The 25,912-nt window shown below is 39.8% G+C and overlaps 1 long non-coding RNA gene across 1 annotated transcript; it reads right to left on the minus strand.

Moving 5' to 3' along the window:
- Positions 1-264: 264 nt before the first annotated feature.
- Positions 265-25,912, minus strand: LOC136878729 (uncharacterized). The gene is made up of 3 exons (XR_011018672.1): positions 25,725-25,912; positions 455-572; positions 265-370 (listed from the first exon to the last, which is right to left on the minus strand). It is a non-coding gene; the product is annotated as an uncharacterized lncRNA (long non-coding RNA).

The following is a 25,912-nucleotide window of genomic DNA, read 5'->3' on the forward strand; positions in this document are numbered from 1 at the left end:
TACGTCTAAGTATTTTTCAAACAAATACCCACTGATTGTCATTAAGACGAAGAGCTTCAGAAAACGAAGTATCCAAATACGTGTTTGGTAGAAAAATTACGTGTGCATAAAGGCGATAAGGTGTTGGTAAAGTGGTTAGGATTGCCTACTATTTTAATTGCGTGGATTAAATGTAAGGATATTCCTATATAATGTTTTCTATAGCTAAATAAATAAATCAGATACGCTTTCTGAGTATTTTTAAGTATGGGAATAATGATTTTAATATTCTCCATAGTGACAAGTTGCTCGTGGTCGCTCAGCACGGCGAGTGGACGTACATACGGCAGCGAGTCACGAGCTAGATCTCGGCTCAGGTAAAGATCCATGTCTGCAAAAGAATTATCAACACTTAGTAAATATAAAGGGACAGGGCAGCTGTAGAAGAACCAAACATAAGGCTTAACGAACCTACCTATGTAACTAGGCTTAATGACCACACTACCGCAATCACATACTTGCAGAGGAATATTGGAGTTATTAACACCATGACTCTGTCTACAAGCCTTGTGTAGCTTCGGATAGACACTTAGCTGTAAATTGAAAAAAAAAATATACAAGAAGTGGAAGGACTTACATACAAATAATAATTAAAATATTATTTACATACTTAATAAAATACTCAAAAAATACTTTTCATTTGTTAATTTAGCTATAGACAAACTTTATACAAATTGGTCATAAACTACATGAACCTGGTATACGAGCGTTAGAAGGTTGGTCGTACTGTCAAATCATTTGAAAATATAATTCGATGTCTAGCGCCGTTGTATTTTAATCAGCTGATGAATTTCGCTTCCTGGGTGAATTAAAATATACTTTGTTCGGCGGCGTTGCTAAATATGTAAAATTTGGACGGCGAACGTATTATCCCCAGGTGGCAGCTTCTGATCCTCAAACGTGGCCCACCCTAAATATAATGAGGGTTGTCAGTCTGGACGCAAGAGGCGCGTTGTTAAGAGCAAGGCAGTCGTATTTTTCCTCGATTTTTTAAAGATGTTAGCATTTAATTTATCTTCCATACAAAATATAAATATAAAAGCTTGACCAGGAACCACACCTCAAATCCATGTCACAAAATATTTAGTTTCGTACATTACCCGTGTTGTGGTTGCAGATTTTGAAGGAGGAAAGAAAGAAAGACAGAAGGAATTGGCAAATAAACTCGACACCTTCTTTTCTTCGCAGAACTAACTGCTACTGGTGCTCGGTTGAGGATCATTTGAGTGCACTGGCACATTTAATTCAAGATCTTCCGGTGCGTTAATTGCCGGGTTTAATTCCCACGGCATTCATGAAGCTAAATGAATCTAAATAAAAAGAAATACGCTTCACAAATACTAAGTAAGCATATTTTACAAGACATTCAAACAGCGAACAAAGCACGTGTGAATTGTCTGAGCTTAAAAAAAGGGACTGAGTCCATTTACTAATAAGTTCATCGGCAACAGAGCTCTAAGTATTTCGGTTGGAGAATGAGAACATTGGTTTAAAGGCCCACTATGCCTTTGCTGGCAGGACGTAGTGTTTACAGTGCACTATGTCTTCTGGTATAGGCTAGAGCAATTTTGTTACTTTCATAGATCTGTCTCTGGCTTATCCTTGGCTTTGACAATATGAAAGTGACTAAGGTATGAGCGATGCTAATAATGCCATTCCTTATGCAGCCAGTCCCTGCTATGAATGGTGTGAAAATGTTGCACGTAGGGTCGGTTGGTGTATGCATTTCAGTGGGCTTGGCAGACTGATATGAAATAGCAACTTCTGGCTCGGTGAGGAAAGCAATGGGAAACTACCTCACTCCTCATTTCCCTAGTACGCCTCTTCAGTGATGCCTAGGCCATCTATGACTGCTGATGGTGGAACTGTTGAGGATTCAACCATCCTCCGGGCTGAGGACTAAACATACATACACTGTCATAATTCACCCCTGCCGGCCAAGCGAGGCTCCAAGAGATGAAACGTTTGCCGAAATGTTTGAATGCCGATGGGTATGGGTTGCCCGTCTCAGCTATATCACTCAATCAATCAGTCAATACTGATCTGCTTTTAGGGCAGTCGCCCAGGTGGCAGATTCCCTATCTGTTGTTTTCCTAGCCTTTTCATAAATGATTGCCAAGAAATTGGAAATTTATTGAACATCTCCCTTGCTAAGTTAATTCCAATCCGAAACTCCCCTTCCTATAAACGAATATTTGCCCCAATTTGTCCTCTTGAATTCCAACTTTATCTTCATATTGTGATCTCTCCTACTTTTAAAGACGCCACTCAAACTTATTCGTCTTCTGATATCATTCCACGCCATCTCTCCGCTGACAGCTCGGAACAAACCACTGAGTCGAGCAGTTCGTCTTCTTTCTCTCAAGTCTTCCCAGCCCAAACTTTGCAACATTTTTGTAACGCTACTCTCATGTTGTGGGTTACTGTAGTCACGTCCTAGTTCGTGAAGCATGGGCAACGGCTGAGTGGCCTAGTAAGTGGTCCTGAGAGTAGGGATACCAGTTGCTACGGAATGGGAGTGGGCATCTCAGACATATTCTGAGTCCTGGCCCTCCTTGTGCTCAGGCGGCTAGGACTATACAATCCACCGGTGGTCCATAACCCGTTAGTGGAGAGATCCTCACTTGGACTATGTGCAAGTAGGGTAGCATCCTGCTTCATGAATCGACCGAGGTCAGAACATTTTAAGCAAGCCTCGGACCTATGGGAGTAACGGAGTCCCACTCCCATTTGACAGGTGAGGGACTCCTTGGAAACAACTTGGCGAACGAAATGGAATTCGATGGAGAGCTATCAATATTAATAGGGCTTATGGAAGAAAGAAAGTAGAACTGGCTGAGTCAGCAAAGAGGATGCATCTGGATGCGCTAGGAGTAAGTGATATTCGGGTAAGGGGAGATAACGAGGAAGAGATAGGAGATTATAAAAGGTACTTGACGGGTGTTAGAAAGGGAAGGGTAGAGTCTGGGATAGGGCTCATTATCAGGAATACCATTGCACGCAACATAGTTTCTGTTAGTCACGTAAATGAGCGAATGATGTGGGTAGATTTGTCAGTTGGAGGAATTAGGACTAGAATTGTGTCCGTGTATTCACCATGTGAGAGTGCAGATGAGAATGAAGTTGACAAGTTTTATGAAGCATTGAGTGACATTGTGGTCAGGGTCAACAGCAAGGATAGAATAGTGCTAATGGGCGATTTCAATGCGAGAGTTGGGAATAGAACTGAAGGATCCGAAAGGGTGATTGGTAAATGTGGGGAAGATATGGAAGCTAATGGGAATGGGAAGCGTTTGCTGGAATTCTGTGCTAGTATGGGTTTAGCTGTTATGAATACATTCTTCTAGCATAAGTCTATTCACCGCTACACATGGGAGGCTAGGGGTACCAGATCCATAATAGACTATATCTTAACAGACTTCGAATTCAGGAAATCTGTTAGGAATGTACGAGTTTTTCGGGGATTTTTCGATGATACAGACCACTATCTGATCTGTAGTGAACTAAGTATCTCTAGGCCCAAGGTAGAGAAAGTGAAATCTGTCTGCAAACGAATAAGGGTAGAAAATCTCCAGGACGAGGAAATTAGACGGAAGTACATGGATATGATTAGTGAGAAGTTTCGAACAGTAGACAGTAAGCAGGTTCAGGATATAGAAAGTGAATGGGTGGCATACAGGGATGCTGTAGTAGAAACAGCAAGGGAATGCCTAGGAACAACTGTGTGTAAAGATGGGAAAAGGCGAACATCTTGGTGGAATGATGAAGTGAGAGCAGCTTGTAAACGTAAAAAGAAGGCTTATCAGAAATGGCTCCAGACAAGGGCCGAGGCAGACAGGGAGTTGTATGTAGATGAAAGAAACAGAGCGAAAAGAATAGTTGTTGAATCCAAAAAGAAGTCATGGGAAGATTTTAGTAACAACCTAGAAAGGTTAGGTCAAGCAGCAAGGAAACCTTTCTGGACAGTAATAAAGAATCTTAGGAAGGGAGGGAAAAAGGAAATGAACAGTGTTTTGAGTAATTCAGGTGAACTCTTAATAGATCCCAGGGAATCACTGGAGAGGTGGAGGGGATATTTTGAACATCTTCTCAATGTAAAAGGAAATCATCCTGGTGGTGTTGTGAACTGCCAAGCTCATGGGGAGGAGGAAAATGATGTTGGTGAAATTACGCTTGAGGAAGTGGAAAGGATGGTAAAGAAACTCCATTGTCATAAGGCAGCAGGAATACATGAAATTAGACCTGAAATGGTGAAGTATAGTGGGAAGGCAGGGATGAAATGGCTTCATAGAGTAGTAAAATTAGCATGGAGTGTTGGTAAGGTACCTTCAGATTGGGCAAAAGCAGTAATTGCACCTATCTATAAGCAAGGGAACAGGAAGGATTGCAACAACTATCGAGTATCTCACTCATTAGTATACGAGGCAAAGTATTCAGTGGCATCTTGGAAGGGAGGGTGCGATCAGTCGTTGAGAGGAAGTTGGATGAAAGCCAGTGTGGTTTCAGACCACAGAGAGGCTGTCAGGATCAGATTTTCAGTATGCGCCAGGTAACTGAAAAATGCTACGAGAGGAATAGGCAGTTGTGTTTATGTTTCGTAGATCTAGAGAAAGCATATGACAGGGTACCGAGGGAAAAATGTTCGCCATACTGGGGGACTATGGAATTAAAGGCAGATTATTAAAATTAATCAAAGGCATTTATGTTGACAATTGGGCTTCAGTGAGAATTGATGGTAGAATGAGTTCTTGGTTCAGGGTACTTACAGGGGTTTGACAAGGCTGTAATCTTTCACCTTTGCTGTTTGTAGTTTACATGGATCATCTGCTGAAAGGTATAAAATGGCAGGGAGGGATTCAGGTAGGTGGAAATGTAGTAAGCAGTCTGGCCTATGCTGACGACTTGGTCTTAATGGCAGATTGTGCCGAAAGCGTACAGTCTAATATCGTGGAACTTGAAAATAGGTGCAGTGAGTATGGTATGAAAATTAGCCTCTCAAAGACTAAATTGATGTCAGTAAGTAATTCAACAGAATTGAATGTCAGATTGGTGATACAAAGCTAGAACAGGTCGATAATTTCAAGTATTTAGGTTGTGTGTTCTCCCAGGATGGTAATATTTTAAGTGAGATTGAATCAAGGTGTCGTAAAGCTAATGCAGTGAGCTCGCAGCTGCGATCAACAGTATTCTGTAAGAAGGAAGTCAGCTCCCAGACGAAACTATCTTTACATCGGTCTGTTTTCAGACCAACTTTGCTTTACGGGAGCGAAAGCTGGGTGGACTCAGGATATCTTATTCATAAGTTAGAAGTAACAGACATGAAAGTAGCAAGAATGATTGCTGGTACAAACAGGTGGGAACAATGGCAGGAGGGTACTCGGAATGAGGATATAAAAGCTAATTCAGGAATGAACTCGATGGATGAAGCTGTACGCATAAACCGGCTTCGGTGGTGGGGTCATGTGAGGCGAATGGAGGAGGATAGGTTACCTAGGAGAATAATGGACTCTGCTATGGAGGGTAAGAGAAGTAGAGGTAGACGAATACGACGATGGTTAGACTCGGTTTGTAACGATTTAAAGATAAGAGGTATAGAACTAAATGAGGCCACAACACTGGTTGCAAATCGAGGATTGTGGCGACGTTTAGTAAATTCACAGAGGCTTGCAGACTGAACGCTGAAAGGCATAACAGTCTATAATGATAATGTATGTATGTATGTATGTATGTATGTATGTATGTATGTATGTATGTATGTATGTATGTATACTCTTTTGTCGGAAATCACCCAGAACAAATCGAGCTGCTATTCTTTGTATTTTTACAGTTCATGAATCAAGTAATCCTGGTGAGGGTCCCATACACTGGAACCATACTCTAGTTGGGGTCTTACCAGAGTCTTGTATGCCCTCTTCTTTACATCCTTACTACAACCCCTAAATACCCTCATAACCAAGTGCAGAGATCTGTACCCTTTATTTACAATCCCATTTATGTGATTACCCCAATGAAGGTCTTTCTTTATAGTAACACCTAGGTACTTACAATGATCCCCAAAAGGAACTTTCACCCCATCAACGCAGTAATTAAAACTGAGAGGACGTTTCCTATTTGTTGAACTCACGACCTGAATGTTAACCCCGTTTATCATCATACCATTGCCTACTGTCCATCTGACAACATTATCGAGGACATTGTGCAGTACCTTATTTATTACTCTGTACAGAATAACATCATCTGCAAAAAGCCTTATCTCTGTCCCCACTTCTTTACGCATTTCAATGATAATATCTAAGAAAACATAAAGGTCCAATAACACTGCCTTAAGGAATTCCCCTCTCAATTATTACAGGGACAGTTAAAGCTTCGGCTACTCTAATTTATGAGTTATATTTTCTAGAAACATAGCAACCCATTCAGTCACTCTTTTGTCAAGTTCAATTGCACTCATTCTTGCCAGTAGTCTCCCATGATCTACCGTATCAAATGCCTTAGATAGGCAGATACGTAGCTTAATACCGGCAAGAGAGCGCCAGTTGGAGAATAAAACTTTGCCAGTGGAGGGAATGGATTACAGATCTCCGAGCTGAGAGGAGCGTACGAAAGCAAGTGCGCTACAGTGACACACGGTATGTTTGTGTGTGATGCTGATTTCTCTCAAACCGTTCCTAACCCACAACCACAGTACCGCGTAAAGCCCATCTGAACCCACCCACGAAGTGATCTAATTGGCTAACTTCAGCAGGTGATAAAATGGCAACCGTGCGCGATATCGAATTATTACTTTCAAATTATTAATGAACATTACCAACCCTCTAACGCTCGTATATCTGGTTTACGTTGCTTCCGACCGTCCTCTGTAGCATTATACCCCCACTATCTGACCAAAAGTATTCGGACACCATTGAACACTGGTAAACAACAAAAAAAGACACATGGTAAAAGAGTAAGTAGAGGCAGAGAGGTTTGTAATATTCAGTGTGACAACGGAGCAGCAACAAGGGCAGGTCAGATGAACTTAGTGTCTTTCAATGTGCAGTAATCATCAGTTTCCATGTAAGCAAGAAAACCGGGCGAGTTGGCCGTTCGGAGTGCGCGGCTGTGAGCTTGCATCCGGGAGAGAGTGAAATTGAATCCAACTGTCGGCAGCCCTGAAGATGGTTTTCCGTCCTTTCCCATTTCCACACCAAGCAAATGCTGGGGCTGTACCTTAATTAAGGCCGTGACCGCTTCCTTCCCACTCCTAGCCCTTTCCTATCCTATCGTTGCCATAAGACCTATCTGTGTCGGTAAAGCTAATTCTAAAAGAAATATTGAGCCCTTGCTGGCGCGCTCATGAAAAGATAGATTTATAGATTTTGAGATATGTGAGGGGAATAATTGTAGAAGATAAATGCTGTGATTGATAGTTATGAGACCCAATGACTTAGAAGGGCCAGGCTATTGAGGGTCAACAGTAGAAAGTTGAAGCTTTGTCTGATATTGACAATATCGCTATAAAACTGTAGGGTCAGTGCAAGACTTCTTTAGAAAACGCCAAGACAATGGAAATGCAAGGTTTACTCGAGCAGAGGAGACAATGTTTTAGAAATCCAAAGAAAAGAGGGAGTTCTTGAAAGGAGTGTTGTGTCAAGAAGGGTCTCTATAAGAAATTTAAGACGGGCCGAATAAAGATGTAAAACTTCACTATGAGGAAAATTAAGCTATTTGACACACACAACCCATGACGGAATGGAGGCAGTAAATCAATGACGGGATTGGAAAATATATGGTACAAGCGGAACGAATATGGAGAGTTGAGCTCGAAGATGGATGGGGATACCATCGCCAGAGTAATCAACCAATAAGATAGGATAAAAACAGAACGAGTGTGGATGTGATTGGAGGACGCATAGAAGCCAGATAGAGGGAATTTATGAATACGACGGCTGACAGAGTTATTAAAAAGGACAGAACCTAAGTATGGAGGACAGTCATTCATTCGTGTTCGTGTGAGAAGAGACTTTCAGTTCGTATTGGCAGAGAGATTCAGTTCGTATCAGTGGAAACGTTCTGTTAGTATTCTGAGACATTCTAAATGTAGTCACATAGAATTTCTGATTGTCAATCTCATTTTCTTAAAGAGTTGCAGTGTTAATTCGTGCGTGCGTTACGTCCGCCGAAGATAGTTACTGACTCAGCCTTAATCGAGTTCTGAGCTCATTATCGAACTTAATTTCAAAAGCAAACTTAGAACTATTTTATGCTGTACGGAGAGTGTCTTTCGGAAGTCAATTAAATATGAAAATAATATTAAAGTATACGCACAGCTCGTGTAAAGGTAATTCAAAAGGGGCACGGTGTAATTGCGAGGCATTAGAAGCAGTAAACAGGTATGGAGTATATATATCAGTATGATTGATATGAGTGAGACGGGCATCCACGAACGGTGTTCGCTAGTGAAGAAAAACATTAGAAAGACGGTAGGAAATCGTAGTAGAAACACAATCTACAAGACAAAATAGATCACGATAGCCATTCTTAATGATTAATAATTCCTTAAGTCAAAGGATAAATAATAAATGAGGTCCGAGTGACGTTACAGACTGTCACGAGGTTACCAGCTATTCGTGCCACCAGTACGAGTCCAGTCATATCAGCGAAGGACAACAGCAGTAGCAGTGTCGTATCCAGAACAGACGACGTCATGATCTAGCTCAGCATCCAAAGAGCAGTTGATCCAATGGGACCCAGCGATGGCATCATGATGGAGTAGAGGCAGTAGGGAGAGATACCCTACGCTGGAGGAGAGATGACAGCCGAAGGATGAGTAAAACAAACTCTTAGCATGTAAAAAAACTCACGTAGATGTTTTATAGGGAACGTTTATTTTGTAAATAGTAGACACTTGGATTTTGTTATTTTAAAGATTTGAGAACCGTAGTTTACGGTACAGTAAATGATAGGAATTTGTAAAGAAAGGTAAACTGAGTGGTTTCGTTTCATTTCATTTCATCTTGTGTTATGACGGGTGGTTTAGTTAAAATGCACGGGGACCACTTGAGATAAATTATACATGTAAATACAGGGAAGTAAATATTTAAACGTTATGGGAGTCAAGGGATAAGAGCAGAGACATACATGGGACGGAATATAATGTCAAGCCGTAGAGAAGGTTGATTGTAATGCATGCATACAGGGTAGTACGCATGAATGAATTTGTGTTAGTATGAAAGGGTCGACTCAGATATAGAAGTGATTATTATGTGATTAGTATTTCAGAGTCAACGTTGTTTAGAGAAATTTATTAAAAATGTATTGTATCATGGCTATAATTATCTAGTTAGTTTATTAATCAGGGATAGGAAATGTAACATTGTGCAGTTGATAAAGGCAAGTTATTTTCAAGAATTACCATATGCAGTTGATATAAGATGGAAATTAGTATCATTGTGAGTGTTGAGCGTGGTTGAAGTTAGCATGCTGACTAAAATGTATAGAGTTTTGTTTTGGTGGTTAAATCAACGTCATCTGCAGTTAGGCAATGCTATTGAGAGTGCGCATTTGATAATTAAATAAGAAGACAGGGATTTTCAGAGAGGCCATTAAGGTAAGATGGTATGAGAGTGTGGACAAGCCTTGGGACCACATGTGTGTTATTACGAAGCGTCGTTCTCCAGGTGTGTGCAGGCGAGTGCCCTGCGAAGTGAACGTATTTGAATTCCCGTCTCGGGAGATGTGTGGTATTGGTAATCGCTGTCAGCTGGTGTTATATGCCAGCTGGACCGCGAAGGTATTTATATGGATCCCAAGGAGTGTCAGATTTGCAGAGGCCTATGTGATGATAATATTAGCACCGCACTACTCACGAGTATAGATTATCAATTTCCAGAACCGAGTATTTTAGACCAGGAAACAACTGCAAGAACGTTAGAATGGAGTAGGTTTGTTTAGTTTCTGCCATGATTATCAGTCTTATCTGCATGAATGGAGATCTGCTTAATGTGAATGAGAGTGTATTCGCTATAACGGAGTGACATTATATTCTTAAGGGTCTGTGTGTGTGTGTGCGTGTGTTGATGTGTATTAATTTGTGTTGTGATTCATTGCTTTGTAAATAATTGTGTGTGGTAAATGAAATCCACGCGAGGTTTAAAATCCATGTTTATTTGATGTTGCGTGTGTAGTTGATAAGATGACGATTCACTCAGGATGTACAGTATTGTAGATTAGGTTAAATTGTAGTGTTCTCCTAAAACATCTGCGCGAGGTGGATAGGGACTCATCGAAGGTAGGTACATCGTGATGAGAAATAAGCAAATCCTTCGGCTAAATGATCAAATATTCGACGGTTAATTATGTTCGTAGTTTTTGAGTGCACATATATATTGAATTCCAGACATTTGGGGGATGAATTTGAGTGCAATTCTATTATTTTAATGGCATGAGTTTTGGTCGCAATTATAGTATGTTTTTGTCTAAATAATTGCTTTGATTTTCCTTTGAATAAATTAGAATAAATTTACCAAATGTTGCCATTATTTTAGCATAGCTCCAACCTTATTTTTGTCTGTCAGTGGAAGTATATGTTCCCCGAAATCTTAGCTTAGTACAATTAGTTAGACGTTCGCGAGAGGGTGTAAAACGGTCACCCCCGATATACTGAGCAAAAGTCGGAGCAAAACCAGATTTTGGTGGCATATGGGGACAATAAATATTTTCGAAATGACTATCAGTGTCGTAACTGTAAAGTGGAAGCATGGATGACCAACTACAGCAGAACCCCGATGTAGTCGGCCACATTTTACTGACACCCAGAGACCAACGGTCATTACTGTACCGATGGTGGTACGAGAAAATTGTCGCTTATCTGCAGAAACAAACACCATTATATTTCAAAGTACAGGCAGTCCCATGACTGTACATGGGGGATTAAGAAGAATATTGCTTCAAAGTCGAGAGGCTGCCTATAAACCAAATATTTCCCCTCTTAATAAACAGTACCTCCTGGTGCGGTGTGCAGAGCGACACTAGTGGATACTGGAACAGTGGAAACAGGTAATTAGGAGTGATGAATCATTTCGTGAAGTTTTGCAACCCGATGGCGGGATTTGGGTATGGTGAATGCCCCGGGAAACTCTATCTGCCTGAATGTTTAGTACCAACAATGAAGTTTGGAGGAGGTGGCCTCGCGGGATAGGGATGTTTCTCTTGGCATGGAGTCCGCCCTCCAGCAGGGCAGTGTAACTGTAAACGCAGAAGGATATGAATACATACAGTCTGAATTCTTTCGTACAGCCTAGCGTGGAAAATCAGTTCAGTGATGACCATTGTCTATACCAGCATGATAAGGATAATAATATTTTTCAATTCGACTGGCCTAAACATAGTCCCGATCTAAACCCAATAGAACACCTGTGCGATGAGTTAGAACTGAAAATTTCTCCAGACCTCACCGTTCAAAACAAACACGTTTTCTGGTTACGGCTCTTCGGGAAGAATATGATGACATTCCCATGTAACTGTTCCGACACCTGGTGGAACATCTTCTCAGCAGAGCCATGGTTTTGACAGAGGCAAAAGGCGGACCAACATAATCTTAATGGCGACTACTAGAGAATATTTTACCAGCAAACTTTTTCTTCAGTTTGACGTAGATATCCGAATACATCTGATCAGATAGTGTAATCAGTGGAGAATCCTAACCACTTTTCCAACACCTTGCCACCTTTACGCCTAAGTACTTTTCTAACAAATACTTCGTACTGGATACTTCATTTTTTGAAGCTCTTCACTATAAAATCCACCAGCAATGCAGTTGCCTTCGAAGTCCATCAGTAAGTAGATAACTGTGTAAGTTCGTCTTACTTTACTAATTGTGAAGAGTTCTGTAGCCGAATTTGGTGTGAAACCATTTTTATCAAACAAATGTTAGAAATACGAGAACTATCAACGATCAGTTTCTGTAGTCATGAATCAGTTTTTAATTCGATTGTACCGTCTGCAGTAGGTGATAGTGTTTAACTTTTTCCAGTTTCATTCTTGATATTCCGGTAACGCGTATAGTAATAGTATAGTAATAACTGATTAACCCTCATATATGAGTATTGGATAGTAATTCACTTGTGAAATCCTTATGCCAAATACTCCACCTTCATAATACTGTAAACATCTTTGTTGTTAAGACTTCATTAAGCTATAATAATGAAATCTTTTTCTCCCGCTTTCGGGACATCTTGAGTTAAACAAGAACAAGAAATATTTTTTAAAAATGTAATAAGGACAAAGTTTAAATATTTGATAAACGTCTTTGCATACTCGTTCTCGTTGAAACGCGATATGTTGACGTCTTGTCATAAAACCTTTGGTATTATATAAACAAAGTTTTAAAAACAACCTACACATGAGTGTAACATAGATCACAACATACAAATATTACATACCGTCGTTGCCGGAACAAAACCTCCTATGTGATAATATTTTTGGAGGTATACTGACCCGCAGCACATACATTATGAAGAGCGACAATGCCTTGACAATACTGCACCTTAGATGACAGAACCTTACCGGCCAAACTTTTACGCTAAAATATTTCACATAGGAGGTTTTGTCCCGGCAGCGACGATATTTTGTTTTAACTACATCACCGTGTCCGTGGACTGCACAGACGTAATGCAACATGACTTATAAAATAAATTGATCGTGCGGATGTTGACCCGGCATTTAAAATTATTGCACACGTTATATATTCTACGCATAGACTATACAAGTTTGATGCCACATAAAAGTAATTTCATAAAATGTGGCAAGAGACTGGTGGACTTTTGATGAATTGCACAAGTTGGTCGTGTGTTAAACACTCAAGGTGATTCAGACGGCAAGGCACGGACGATGGGGCCCATGCTGTCAATAATATCAACACGTATTGTAAAGGTGGAATATTTGACATAAGGACTTCACAAGTTAATAATTATGAAAACACACGCTCAAGCATAAAGTTTATTGTGTGCAATTGGGTAGTAAACATTTTCCAAATGCGTGTTTTTAACGTCCATATTAAATCGTTCTACTACACTCGCTTTAAGATTCCCGTGCTTGGAATTGTGATTAACGTTATGTTTCAAACACCACTGTTTCACATGACTGTTGAAATATTCTTTACCTTTATCTGTTTACTTGTTTTATGGTAACGCGTGTATACGTTGTCAACCACCGTAGCTACTACCTTTCTTGCTTGCTTCTTAAAGGACGAACCATCGCAGTTAGCATACAGCGATATCCATAGTTTTCTTTGGCTTATGGTAACATTACTACAAGATCGATTTGGCGAAGGTCATTCAATCCTTTAGTAATAACGTGACGATGTATATAATTCCTCCTTAAATGGCTCTGCAGCAATCCCCTTCTTTTGTGATGATGACTTACTCGTATCACTTTGCACTGTACTATCTTACATTCCTATTATTTTATACTATAATTTCCGCTTCTAACAACGCTTCCTTAGCCGCTATAATTTCATCCTGGTAATCATTATCTCCTGCCATTCTAGACTCGTGCAGTAAAGCCAAACGTGCTACAAGTTCACTTGGATCGTTCCAATGTAACACACTTCTTTTGCACTTGCCTAATGTCTTCATCGTCTCCCCGTACCACGTCTTTCACTATGCAGTTCATTTTTACTCGTTGTGTTAACGTTGAAACCATTTCTTAGCAGACAAAGTAGCTGTCCCCATACTACAAAAAAACGTAAAACTGAGCACCTTCCTCAACTGCGCCGAAAGTTGAAGGGCTGAAGGGCCATGGAAGGTTTCAAATTGTGTGCCTTTGATAGCTCTATCAAACTTAAAAGAACAAATTATGAAAATCACTTCCGCCCTAAATGCAGTTCCGGCAGAATGTCCTAAAATCGCTTGTTTCTTTTCTCGCTCTCTTTTTGGTTCAAATTCTAGACAAATTAACTTATTTACATAATTATTTCTGTAATGTGTTCCTCGGTTCAATACCATCAGGCGTCCTTTGATTTTTTGAAAAAATGTTCACACCGAATGTAGTCATATGGGGCTTAAGTGAAGCTATGCATTGACTCATGTTAGCGCTCGTAGTGGTAGAAAAAGGCAAATTGATAATCTGATCGACGGAATAACGATGAGTAAGAGAAGGATTACGATTTTTAAGAATAAGAAAATAATAATTCTCATACTTTATTATATTTTAATTGCCTAAAAGTCGTAGCTCATATCCCTAGGATGTATTCAACATTGAGTGTTTTTCCTGAAGGGCTAGAAGTGTGGATATTTTATCCTTTTAGGAAAACTAGTTATTTAATGTATATATTACTATTACATGCTTTTAAAGTACCAGTCGATGAGTACGCCTTATGGTGAAAATTTATTTGTTCTAGTATATATTTATAGTTACTCTAAGATCTCGTTGGTACACCAACGTTGGGTTTGGGTTTTATAAAACAATCCAATAGTGCTCTAGTATCTAACACCATCAATAGTTATCTCGTTATCCTTAAACTTTAGCTCTTTGTTTCCTAGATAATACAGTCGAGACGGTTATTGCGACATCGCTTATAACGACGTATTGGATATAACGACGAAATCTAACATTCTAAATCCAATACAGAAATACATTTTAAAATCTCTTGGTTCGACATCGCTTATTACGACATATGAAATAAAACGGCGTATTTTTTAAAGCACATTTTCGGAGAAATATATCGGCCATATCATCCAGTGTTGATGTTTGTTTGTTATTCGTTTGCGGATTGCTGACAACATACTGTAATTTCTAGGTATGGTATCTGAAACATGGGATAGGCTAACTTAAATTTCTTCTCAAAAGGCACAATTAGAGTGTCTGTTTTTCATGAACACGTAATTAGTAGTGTGTGCAGGTCGTGTGAAGGTTTTCTGTAATTTATTATGCACTTCAGTAATTATTATAATACTTCCTGTTTTTATTATGATTTTGATCACTCCATTGCCTTATGAATTTGCATCCTGATCTTGTGTGTTTATATTTTCACCATGTTGTTTCGTAATTAATATTTAAAACACACAAGGGTAGTTTGTGCTTTACATTTCCTGTTATCAGTAATAAGACAATTATTATAAATTAGACTGGATATTTTGGTGCAGGTTTTTAGATAACATAATATGCACAGTATTTAATTTTAATTGTATTTGTCTTGTATCAACAGTATTGCTTATCTGTCCCTATATTTTTATAATTACTACATCTTGCTCTTATTCTACCAGAAGAAGAGACAGAATAATTGGACACATCTTAAGACGCACAGGACTCATTCTGTTGGTTTTGAGAATAGATCTATGCCATGTACTTTAATGAATAAGGTCAAAATGCTGTATGAGCATTGCCAGAGTTGTGTCCAAATAGGGAACGGATATTCGGAGTGGTCTGAGACTAGGCAGGGCGAACAACAGGGCAGCCAACTATCGCCACTTTCATTCATCATTGTAATGGATGAAATAATGAAAACATTTATCTTGGCAGTGGAGTAAGAACAGATAGCCGGCCATCTGCAGAAATCACTAGAAGAGTACGGAATGGAGCACAGTGTTATCACCTTGTGAGAAAATTTCTCTGAGATAAGGAAGTACCGTTAAGATCAAAAGTAATACGAGTACTATACAAGAGTTTTTGTGCTAGGTACCACATAAATTCTAGAAGCCTGCATCCAAACGGACACAGATATCAGCAGCAAACTACCAGCAGTGGAAATGAAATTCTTAATAACTATGATTCACAAAACGAGGAGGGACAACATAAGAAACTAGGAGATACACCATCATGTCCAAATGAAATATTGCTTAGTGACATCTGTGTCAAAGCTAGGCTGAAATTGTTTGGTCATCTAAAAAAAATGGCTATAGTGTGGTTTGAGAAAGAACTGAAAGGCAAAAGATCAAGAAGTCGGCAAAGGGAAGTGATGGATCGATCAGATTAGAAATGATCTAACTATTACAGAACGTGGTCTGGATTTGCAGCAGGTTATGGAAGAAGACATCTACATCGACAGAAGTAAATGGGGAGCGCTCATTAATCGCACGCGGAAAATTGGAGCTAGTTCAAAATTATGATGATTTTTATTTTTTTATTTTACATTTTTAAATGTTAGTATTCACAGTGTTTAAGTGTAAGAGAGGGCCGTGAGCCCTAACTGCGCCACAAATGTAAGTCAAGAATAAATAAATACATAACCATTATTTTAAACAATTTTGATTTGAATGTTTATGTTGTTTCATTGTTATAAAATATTTTTCCTATGCATGATGTTTTTATGAAAATACTTAATTTGTCTACCAACAACAAAACTATTTTATTGAAGGTTGTTCCGTACCTCATCTCCATTCACACGAGGAGAAAGTAAGCGTTGCTGCGCCATTTTTGTACGAGATTTAAGACTGACGCTGTGCTGCGATGGCCCCACCATTTCTGCCTCAAGTATCGAAATAGAAATCTTCTTATGAATCAAAGTAGCACTTCATTTTGATTTACTCTCATCTAAATCTAAAAGACAAACAAAAATATCACTATTAATTAATTTATTGCCTATTTTTTTCTATAAATTAATCTGGTGTCTAGTTTTCTTAACTCTCTTAGCAGCAGCCTCAGATCCCAGGATTATATCCGGTGGGGAGAGAAGTCCGTTCATATCGCTATTTAGAACTCCTGGAGGATATGCATAGCCACCTAACGGCCTGGACGGACAAGTTGCCGGCTTAACTCCTAGCCATTCCAGTGCAAGGACACCTGTGTAATCGCTGCTGTAGAGCGGGTTGTGTTCCCCCCGCCTGGAAGATAAGCATATCCACCTAACGGTGTGGACGGACAAGTTGCGGGCTTAACTCCTGGCCACGCCAGTGCAAGGATACCTGTGTTATCGCTGCTGTAGTGCGGGTTGTGTTCTCCCAGGATAAATATTCATGCTGTATGGATTACAATGCGAACGGACTTACGTCCCCACCAGACCCTCAGCCCTTTCATACCCATTGTGCAAGTTTATGCACATGAACCTGTAGCTTATGCTTTAATGTAAAGATCATTTAGAGACCCCTAACGTGTTGCACAGAGTTCTGCAGAACGGATTGACCAGAGTCGTCCAAACAGTCGATCACAATCAATCGGTCGATACCGCCTGCATTTTGAGAAGATCGCAATGTTTAGTTTGGAAAAAATAAAATAAAAATAACTGCTTAATTTTTGTTATTAAAATATTTAACTGAACTAACATTTTGCATACCTAATAATATATTAAAAATCATATTTCATTACGAAATAATCGCAAAAATAAATAAATAAATAAATAAATAAATAAATAAATAAATAAATAAATAAATAAATAAATAAATAAATAAATAAATAATACTTTGCATAATATGAATGCCCGTTGAAATCATTATTAACAGAAATAAATTATTTTAATTATGTATTATGCATTTGTATACTTGGGGAAGAAACATTACGGCCTGAGTTCCTGGAAGCGATCTGGAAGCCAGATGTCAATCACACCCTGCACCCTGCTGAGTTAGCGAGTTCTAAGTGATCTTTGAGAGGTTGCCAAACCTTTTTCTTCCACAGCCTTCAGACTTTACCCTTTCTTCATGTCGAGTTCAGTAGACGTAGTCAATCCTCTAAGACACTGGGTTGCCGCTGGAGGGTAGTGATGCGAGGCGAGGTCGTCATGTTTGTCCGCAAGTATAAGTAAAAAATATGTACACGTGCGTTCACAGCGTACCATTATGTATTCAAAACTATTTGGGATGAAATTCTGTTCTTACTGATAATTATTAATATTTCAATGTTACTAAGGAACTATGGCATATCACGAAAGATTTTCACTGTCTGAAATAGATCACAAAATAAGAAATTTTGATGTCTCTATGTATGTGCTAAAACGGAACTACCGTACTCATTTTTCCATAAAATGATTATTTTATTGGAGTATGCAGGATTTTATGGTAATGAAACCGGAATGAAATACTTTTTGTATAACAGGCAAATATCCGAGCATTAGGCGCTCAGATTGTCGCACGGATTTACAGAATTCTACAGGTTCTAGTTCAGGAGGCTTTTTTGTTTGATTGTAAATTAACAGTATTTTAACCTTAATCTTACTCGACATGTTATAAAAATATCAAAATCAATTTTTCATTTAATTATCCATTTAAGTTTCATGGTTGGTTTATTCCCGGCTCACAGAGTGCAGTGCACAGGACCGTGAGACTCTTGGTCAGGGATACAATTGGTGATGAGTACCAGTACCTCACCAAGGCCGCCTCACCTGCCTTGTGGGGGGATGGTAATATTGGATGTGGGAGACAAAGAAGTGGCAAGGGAGCGGCCGCGGACTTAGGTACCACTCGGCATTTGCCTGGAGAGGAAGTGGGAAACCACGGAAAACCACTTCGGGTATGGCTGAGATGGGAGTCGAACCCCCCTCTACTCAACTCACCTTTCGAGCCTGAGTGGACCCTGTTCAAGACCTAGTATCAATTTTCTAATTGTGTGTCAGAGCCGGTAACCAAACCCGCGCCTCCTGGAGCGGCAGCTAATCACACTAACCACTACACCACAGAGGCGGACAAAATATCATTTCACTACTGATAAAGATCTATCTACAGTGGCACTTCTAAATATGTTTACCTTTTTTATAAACGCTGCGTTGAAGAAAAGTTTAGAGTTCGAATTTCAAATGGTGTTGGTGGTAGTGGTGATTATTCTTTTAAGAGGAAGTACAACTAGGCAATCATCCTCTATTAACACTAATCGGAGGGGAAAATGGAAGGGATCCAACACTTCGAAAAATCAGGGTAATGGCCAAAAAAAGACAAGTGCCACCAAGGCCGTAAAAATGAAAAACTCGTTAGGCCTCCATACGTGATAGCGTCTGGTTCGGAAAAGAACAAGAGTTGATGAAGGGAGATCGGACAGGATAGGTGAAAATGAGGAGCCTGGCACAAGTAACTGGAAGCAATGACAGGACTTAGTTATGTACCCCGAGGTAGCCAACACACCGTCTCAAGTTAGGAGTAACTGAGGCCCCATTTAGTCGCCTCTTACGACAGCAGGGGATATCGTGCATGTTATTCTTCCTCCCCAACACACAGGGAAATCAAATTTCAAGCAGAAATAATAACAACTCCTACATGAAATATACCATTTTATCTAAAATACTTATGTCCAAGAGAGTAAACACAGAAAATATCACGCAGAAAATACAGTAATTACGAAGTTACTCCATTTTCAAGGTAAACACGACACGAAGTTTGCGGATTCATTCAGCGGAAACGACTGAACGTATTATGACATAATCAGAAACTACATTGTTTCCTCTATGGAAATGACACTCGACACAGAGGATCTGAGTGGTTCAAGAAAACTAAATGCGCGTAGAAAAGTTCAGTGTCTAAACGACGATTTATCGTTGCTGGAAGTCTGACGGTCTTCTTCTTATTATTATTATTACTCGTTCTTATCGGCCTACTAAGGGCCACGTTATTTCAGCTTTCTTCTCTTTGCCCAATAGTCCTTCATTCGATGCCGGTTTCGTTCTTTCCTTTCCTGCATCCACGTCTTTCCCGTCTTCAACTTTGGCCTTTCTTGAAAACCCTGGTGGTCCTTTAGTTTCCTCCTGATTGGGGTGCGTTCTTGTATATCTTCATAAGTGATCCCCATCTCCTGTAGGCCACTTTCAACATCCTTGAACCCAGTTGGCTGGGTCTTCTTATATTAAAAAAGGTAAAGATCTGGTTCTATAATCATGTGGGTTTCATTCTTAGAAAGTGGCCAACAAATGCCATTCACTTTCTCCACATGACATCAGAGATCTTCTGGACATGACTATACAGCTCAAGGTTATGCCGACGTCTATATTCATCTTTGTCTTTAATTGGACTAATAACTTTCCTTAAGATCTTTCTTTCTTTCTTTCTTTCTTTCTTTCTTTCTTTCTTTCTTTCTTTCTTTCTTTCTTTCTTTAATTTCCACTTTTTCTATCAGGCTTCTCCTGTCCATAGCAAGGCATTCCTCTGCCTACTGTCTTATGACAGGGCAATTATGACTGAGTTTTGCATTCAAGGATATGGACTTCTTGTTGTAAACGTCCTTGGTCAGTTGATAAGTCCTCATTGTTGTTATTATTATGATTATTAGGATCAAAGTATTTAGTAAGAGGCAAAATAATACGAAAACCCAAAAGAATAGAAAGTCAGTTATGGAAAAAATATCATTAGACACTACAAAACAGTCGTATTACCAGAAGCATTGTATGCGTCAGAAACAACCACAATTGGAGCATCAGGCATCATAGAGACAGAAAAAAATATAACGTAAAATTCTCAGAAAAATATTTGGACCAATACACAGAGATGGCATATGGATGAAACGACTAAAGAGCTGTACCAGCACACTGACAGACTCACAGACATGATCAGGAAACGCAGACTAACTTTTTATGGGCACATACAGAGAATGGACAGCAACAGACTTACAAAGAAAATCTTTGATGTAGTAAACAGTTCAAGCAAGAAAACAAATTGGTATCATGAAATAGAGGAAGACTTATGGCAGGTGGGGATCAACAGGCAAATGATAGGAGACAGAAAAGAATTCAGAAACAAAATTAGGAATACAAAATGTATAGTAAATGAGAAGAAGAAGAAGGCAGGAACATTGTGGACAGAACAAAGGAAACGGGAGCACAGCCAAAGGATGAAGAGATTTTGAGAAGAGAAGAGGAAGAAGGGAAAGAAGTGAAAATTGTGTCATCATGAGATATTGGAGTTCAAACACTGTCCGTAAGGGCAAAAATGATATGAATGAATGAATATATATATGAGTGTTTGTGTGTGTGTGTGTTCATTCTTGTGGCAAAAGATCTGCAGAGGTCAACACCACGAACAAATACCTTTTCAATAAATAAAATGTTCATCCTCAGCTCGAAGACTGTTTGGATCCTCACCAGTTCCACCATTAGCTGCCCTAGGCATCATTGAAGAGGCACACTAAGGAAATCAGGAGTGAGGTAGTATCCCGTTGCTTTCCTCACCGAGCCAGAAGTTGCTATTACATATCAGTCTGCCAAGCCCACTGAAATGCATGCACCAACCAACCCTATGACCAAACTTTTCACACCATTCAAAGCACAGACTGGCCGCATAAGGAATGACATTACTATAACCGCTCATAGAAAATCATAACAAACAAAATTCTATGCTGAATTTACAGATTGTTTATAATTAATGACATGAGCCGGAGATTAGAAAAGCACAAAAATATAAAACTTCGAAAAGCCTGTGTTACTCCTAAATGTAACACTTCACAAAAAGTATATTTTTAACAATTCAACAATCATCTTTACCCACAGACTTGACCAAGTTCTGGACAAATACAAAAATTAACATCGGCGTTGAAAATCTAGGAATTACTGTAGAATCTGCTTTTAGCAGAACATTTATGTCCATATCGGAAAATGTTCACTGTTTAATATTCATTCAGTTTCATCCGTATTTAGTGGAACCTGTCTGATGCGGAAACGGAAGAGAATTCTGCGACTATAACGGACAAAGGATGTAAATTCAATTCGTAACCCTTTACAGTACATGTGTATTACAATAGGATCTAAGATGGCCGAGATACTGATTGCTACAACGATCTCTCGAACAGTGTAATTGTGATAATGTCAGTGCAGAAGATAACATGGCCATTGAGTTAGAGGCAGCGGTAGAAAACTTTGAACAGTTCGTCACCCAATACCTCGAAGGAAAGGAACGGAAATTGGTGGCGATAAAGACGAGAAGTCCTACCGACTTGCCCTATCAACCGTAAAGAACATTCAGTCCATTTCGCTAACGAAACATGAAGGGGAATTGTTCGAAATTATTTAATTGAGAAGAGCGCTACCAGGGATAGTTGGGTCTAGCATACAATTCTGGAATATTGGAAGAAGTGACAGTATTGTACAGTATTAGTATTGGTGTTATTTCTATAAAGAATGCCATATGTATAATAATAATAATAATAATAATAATAATAATAATAATAATAATAATAATAATAATAATAATAATAATGGCGTCTAGCCTCCGAAGATGCCTGGTAGAGGTCTTTCTAGTTAACAGCGTACAGGTGACCCGCCCGACTATGAGTATGAGGCCCTAATATGATAGATTCTAATGAAGAGGACAGCACACGCCCAACCAGCCCCCGAACCATCGGAATTAACCAATGAAGGATAAAATCCCCGGCCCGGCCGGGAATCAAACTCGGGACCCTCTGGACCGAAGGCCAGCAGGCTAACCATTTATCCATGGAGCCGGACAATGTGATAAGTGTACTACTGTGTACTGCGAGGAAGTTCTAAGCAAGAATAAATTGTATTAGAGCTGATGAACTAGTATATATAATTGTGTAGTCAGTGTCATTTTTGTATCTACGTCTTCCTAATCCGTTTTCCCTCTGACTCAGCGAGGGATCCCACCTCTACTACCTGAAGGATAGTGTCCTGGAGTGTCAGACTTTATACAACAGGGAAGGAGTACCAGTACCTTGCCCAGGCGGCCTCACATGCTATGCTGAACAGGGGCATTGTGGGGGATGGGGAGATTGGAAACACCAGACAAGGAAGAGGGAAGGAAGCGGCCGTGGCCTTAAGTTAGTTCACCACTTCAAGGATGGCTGAAGTGGGTATCGAATCCACCTTTACCCAGTTGACCTCGCGAGTCTGAGTGGACCCCGTTCCAGGCCTTTTCAAATTTCGTGGCAGAGCCAGGAATCGAACCCGTGCATCCAGGGGTGGCAGCTAATCATGCCAACCACTACGCCACAGAGGCAGACATTGTATCTACTACCGCACAAAATCATATCAATATACTGCTGGATTATCTTACGGAGGTATGTACGTCTAACTTTTACGTTATTTCTTAACCACCTTTTTAAACCCAGAATCCTGTAGGCCTATACAGCGGGAAGGAATGTTAGTTCCTTGGGTTTTACTCTACTTCATAATGTACTGAGTAAAAGTAGAATCCCCAGTCGGAGGTAATGTACAAATTAAGATGATGAATTTATATGGCATGTTTTACGACCGGATGCCCTTCCTGATATGAAGCTCAGTTAAGAAGCTAATGGAGATGAAAGGGATGGTGATAAAAATCGGGTAACGAGGTGAAAACTATTGACTGCGGCACGTGAATACGAACTGAAAACGGGAAACCACGGAAAACAATTTTTTCAAGCTGCAAAAATTCTTTCGTGATTCCTTCTGATTAAAAATGTGCATTACACGCGATGCAGAGCCCATTGTCGAACCACATTCCTATACAAGAAATACAACTGTTGATTAGCAAAATCATGAACGGCGGCAAACAAGCCATCCTTGTGTGGATATCATGGCAATGAACCCAGTGATCAGGCAGCTACTGAAGCTACATATCTCCCGTTAAGCGATCTAATCCCTCCACACAGACCTTATTACCCATGTTAAAACAAAATTATACCAACAGTGGAAGATAAATTGCCTTAAATCTTTAAACAGTAACCTCCATGAAATAACGGAATCTACAGTACGACATCATCTCCACAGATAAGATCAAGTCCTAATATCTAGAATAAGGATCGGTTACGGTCCGCCTCTGTGGTGTAGTGATTAGCATGATTAGCTGCAACCCCCGAAGGCCCAGGTTGATTCCCGACTCTGCCACGATATTTGAAAAGTGGTACGAGGTCTGGAACGGGGTCCACTAAGCCTCGGGTGATCAACTGAGTAGGGGTGGGTTCGATTCCCACCTTAGCCATCCTCGAAGTGGTTTTCCGTGGTTTCCCATATCTCCTCCAGGCAAATGCCGCGATGGTACAAAACTTAACGCCACGACCTCTTCCTTCCCTCTTCCTTTTCTATCCCTTCCAATCTCCCCATGTCCCCACAAGGCCCCTGTTCAGTATAGCAGGTGAGACCCACTGGGCGGGTTTCTGGTCCTCCTTCCCAGTTGTATATCCTGACCCAAAGTCACACGCTACAGAACACTGCCCTTGACGCGGTACAGATGGGATCCCTCGCTGAGTCCCAGGGAGAAACCAATCCTGGAGCTTAAACGGAATAAGAAAGGAAGAATCGGTTACTCCAAGTCACAATACCTCCTTGAGAAGAACAACATGCAATAGAGTGCTGACTGTGAAGCACATCGTCACAGACTGTTCATATTACAGTACCACGATATCCCTATGAAGATTAAGGAGGCACTGGCCACACAGAAGGCGTAACCTTATAGTTGGCCCGCCCCACCCTTTCAGGGTGGGGAATGAAAACTTTTTCAGACATGCACTATCGTCTCCTTCACTCTGCAAGCAAATAATTCAATATTTCGAAGACACTGGACTGTCTTCAAAAATTTAACTGTTCCATTTAAACTACCGAAATCTCATATTTCTCTTGTTCTTCACTGTGTACACAGTGGTTGCAGTATTGTAATGTAAAATATAGAAGTAGAAGTTGCTATAAGATCTTAGGGTTAAAGGGACTATAAATTAACTTACTACAAATATTCTCAAGACAGCTGCTGGTTGGGTTCGAACCCACAAGCCTCCTGAAAGCAGAGCTTGGTTCCGTAACCGTGTCGAGTCAACACGCGTTGCCACTCAGTTCGCTTAAAACATATGATTATAATAATAATAATAATAATAATAATAATAATAATAATAATAATAATAATAATAATGCAATCTTGTAGTTTTACGAGGAATTCGAATCGCGGTCTGCTATATGCGTACGTCAGTGACTACATCACCCGACTGCACAGCCCACACAATGAACATAGTTAAAAATAATAACGAAAAATACTCAGTTTGTTTCCAGTCATTCGGCCGGGTCAGGAATGGAATGAATGAAGCCCCCATCTAGCAGCGAGGATAGGAATTGTGCCGGCTGCCGAAGCCTGTTGCACTCCTCTGGAGCAATGATTAATGACTGACAGATGAAATGAAGGAATATTGGAGGGTGCTGCTGGAATGAAGGATGAAAGGGAAAACCGGAGTACCCGGAGAAAAAACTCACCCTCCTCCGATTGTCCAGGACAAATGTCTGTTGGAGTGACCGGATTTGAAGTACGGAACCCAGCGGTGAGAAGACGAAGCGCTGCCGGCTGAGCCACGGAGGCAATAATAATAATAATAATAATAATAATAATAATAATAATAATAATAATAATAATAATAATAATAATATTGAGGCCTCAACTACCGGGTTGCATGTATTCTTATGTAGTGCCATCTAAACGGCCTGCTTGCCAATTTCGTCATTCTGATTGTGCTGATATCTGACAACGAGAGTGCACGTCTACTTCACGAATGCTGAGATGGTTTAGTTTTGTCGTGTGACATTCAAACATCAAAATCATGGAGTGCCAGGACTGTTGGCCGTCATTCAAAAGTCGACTACCCCAGCGAGAATCGAGCCCGTGAACTTGGCATCACGAGTTGGACACTGTACCATTGACCAATCAATCAATCAATCAATCAATCAATCAATCAATCAATCAATCAATCAATCAATCAATCAATCAATCAATCAATCAATCAATCAATCAATCAATCAATCAATCAATCAATCAATCAATCAATCAATCAATCAATCAATCAATCACATAACAACAAAGAATCATTTTCTTGAACATACTTACATAGATATTCTTGACACAGGAAGAGAACGTAGTATGTTCTTTCTTCAACAATTCTGTACTATGCGTCGTGTTGCTTTCTTAATTTCCAGAAATATTATTTCTAATAATGCGAAGATTTGGTTATTACTTTAATGTTGTTAAAATATCAATCTGTATGACTTCTTGCAAGAGCGCACCGACAGACTGCT

The sequence above is a fragment of the Anabrus simplex genome, chromosome 8 (genome assembly GCF_040414725.1).
Source record: "Anabrus simplex isolate iqAnaSimp1 chromosome 8, ASM4041472v1, whole genome shotgun sequence".
NCBI lineage: Eukaryota > Metazoa > Arthropoda > Insecta > Orthoptera > Tettigoniidae > Anabrus > Anabrus simplex.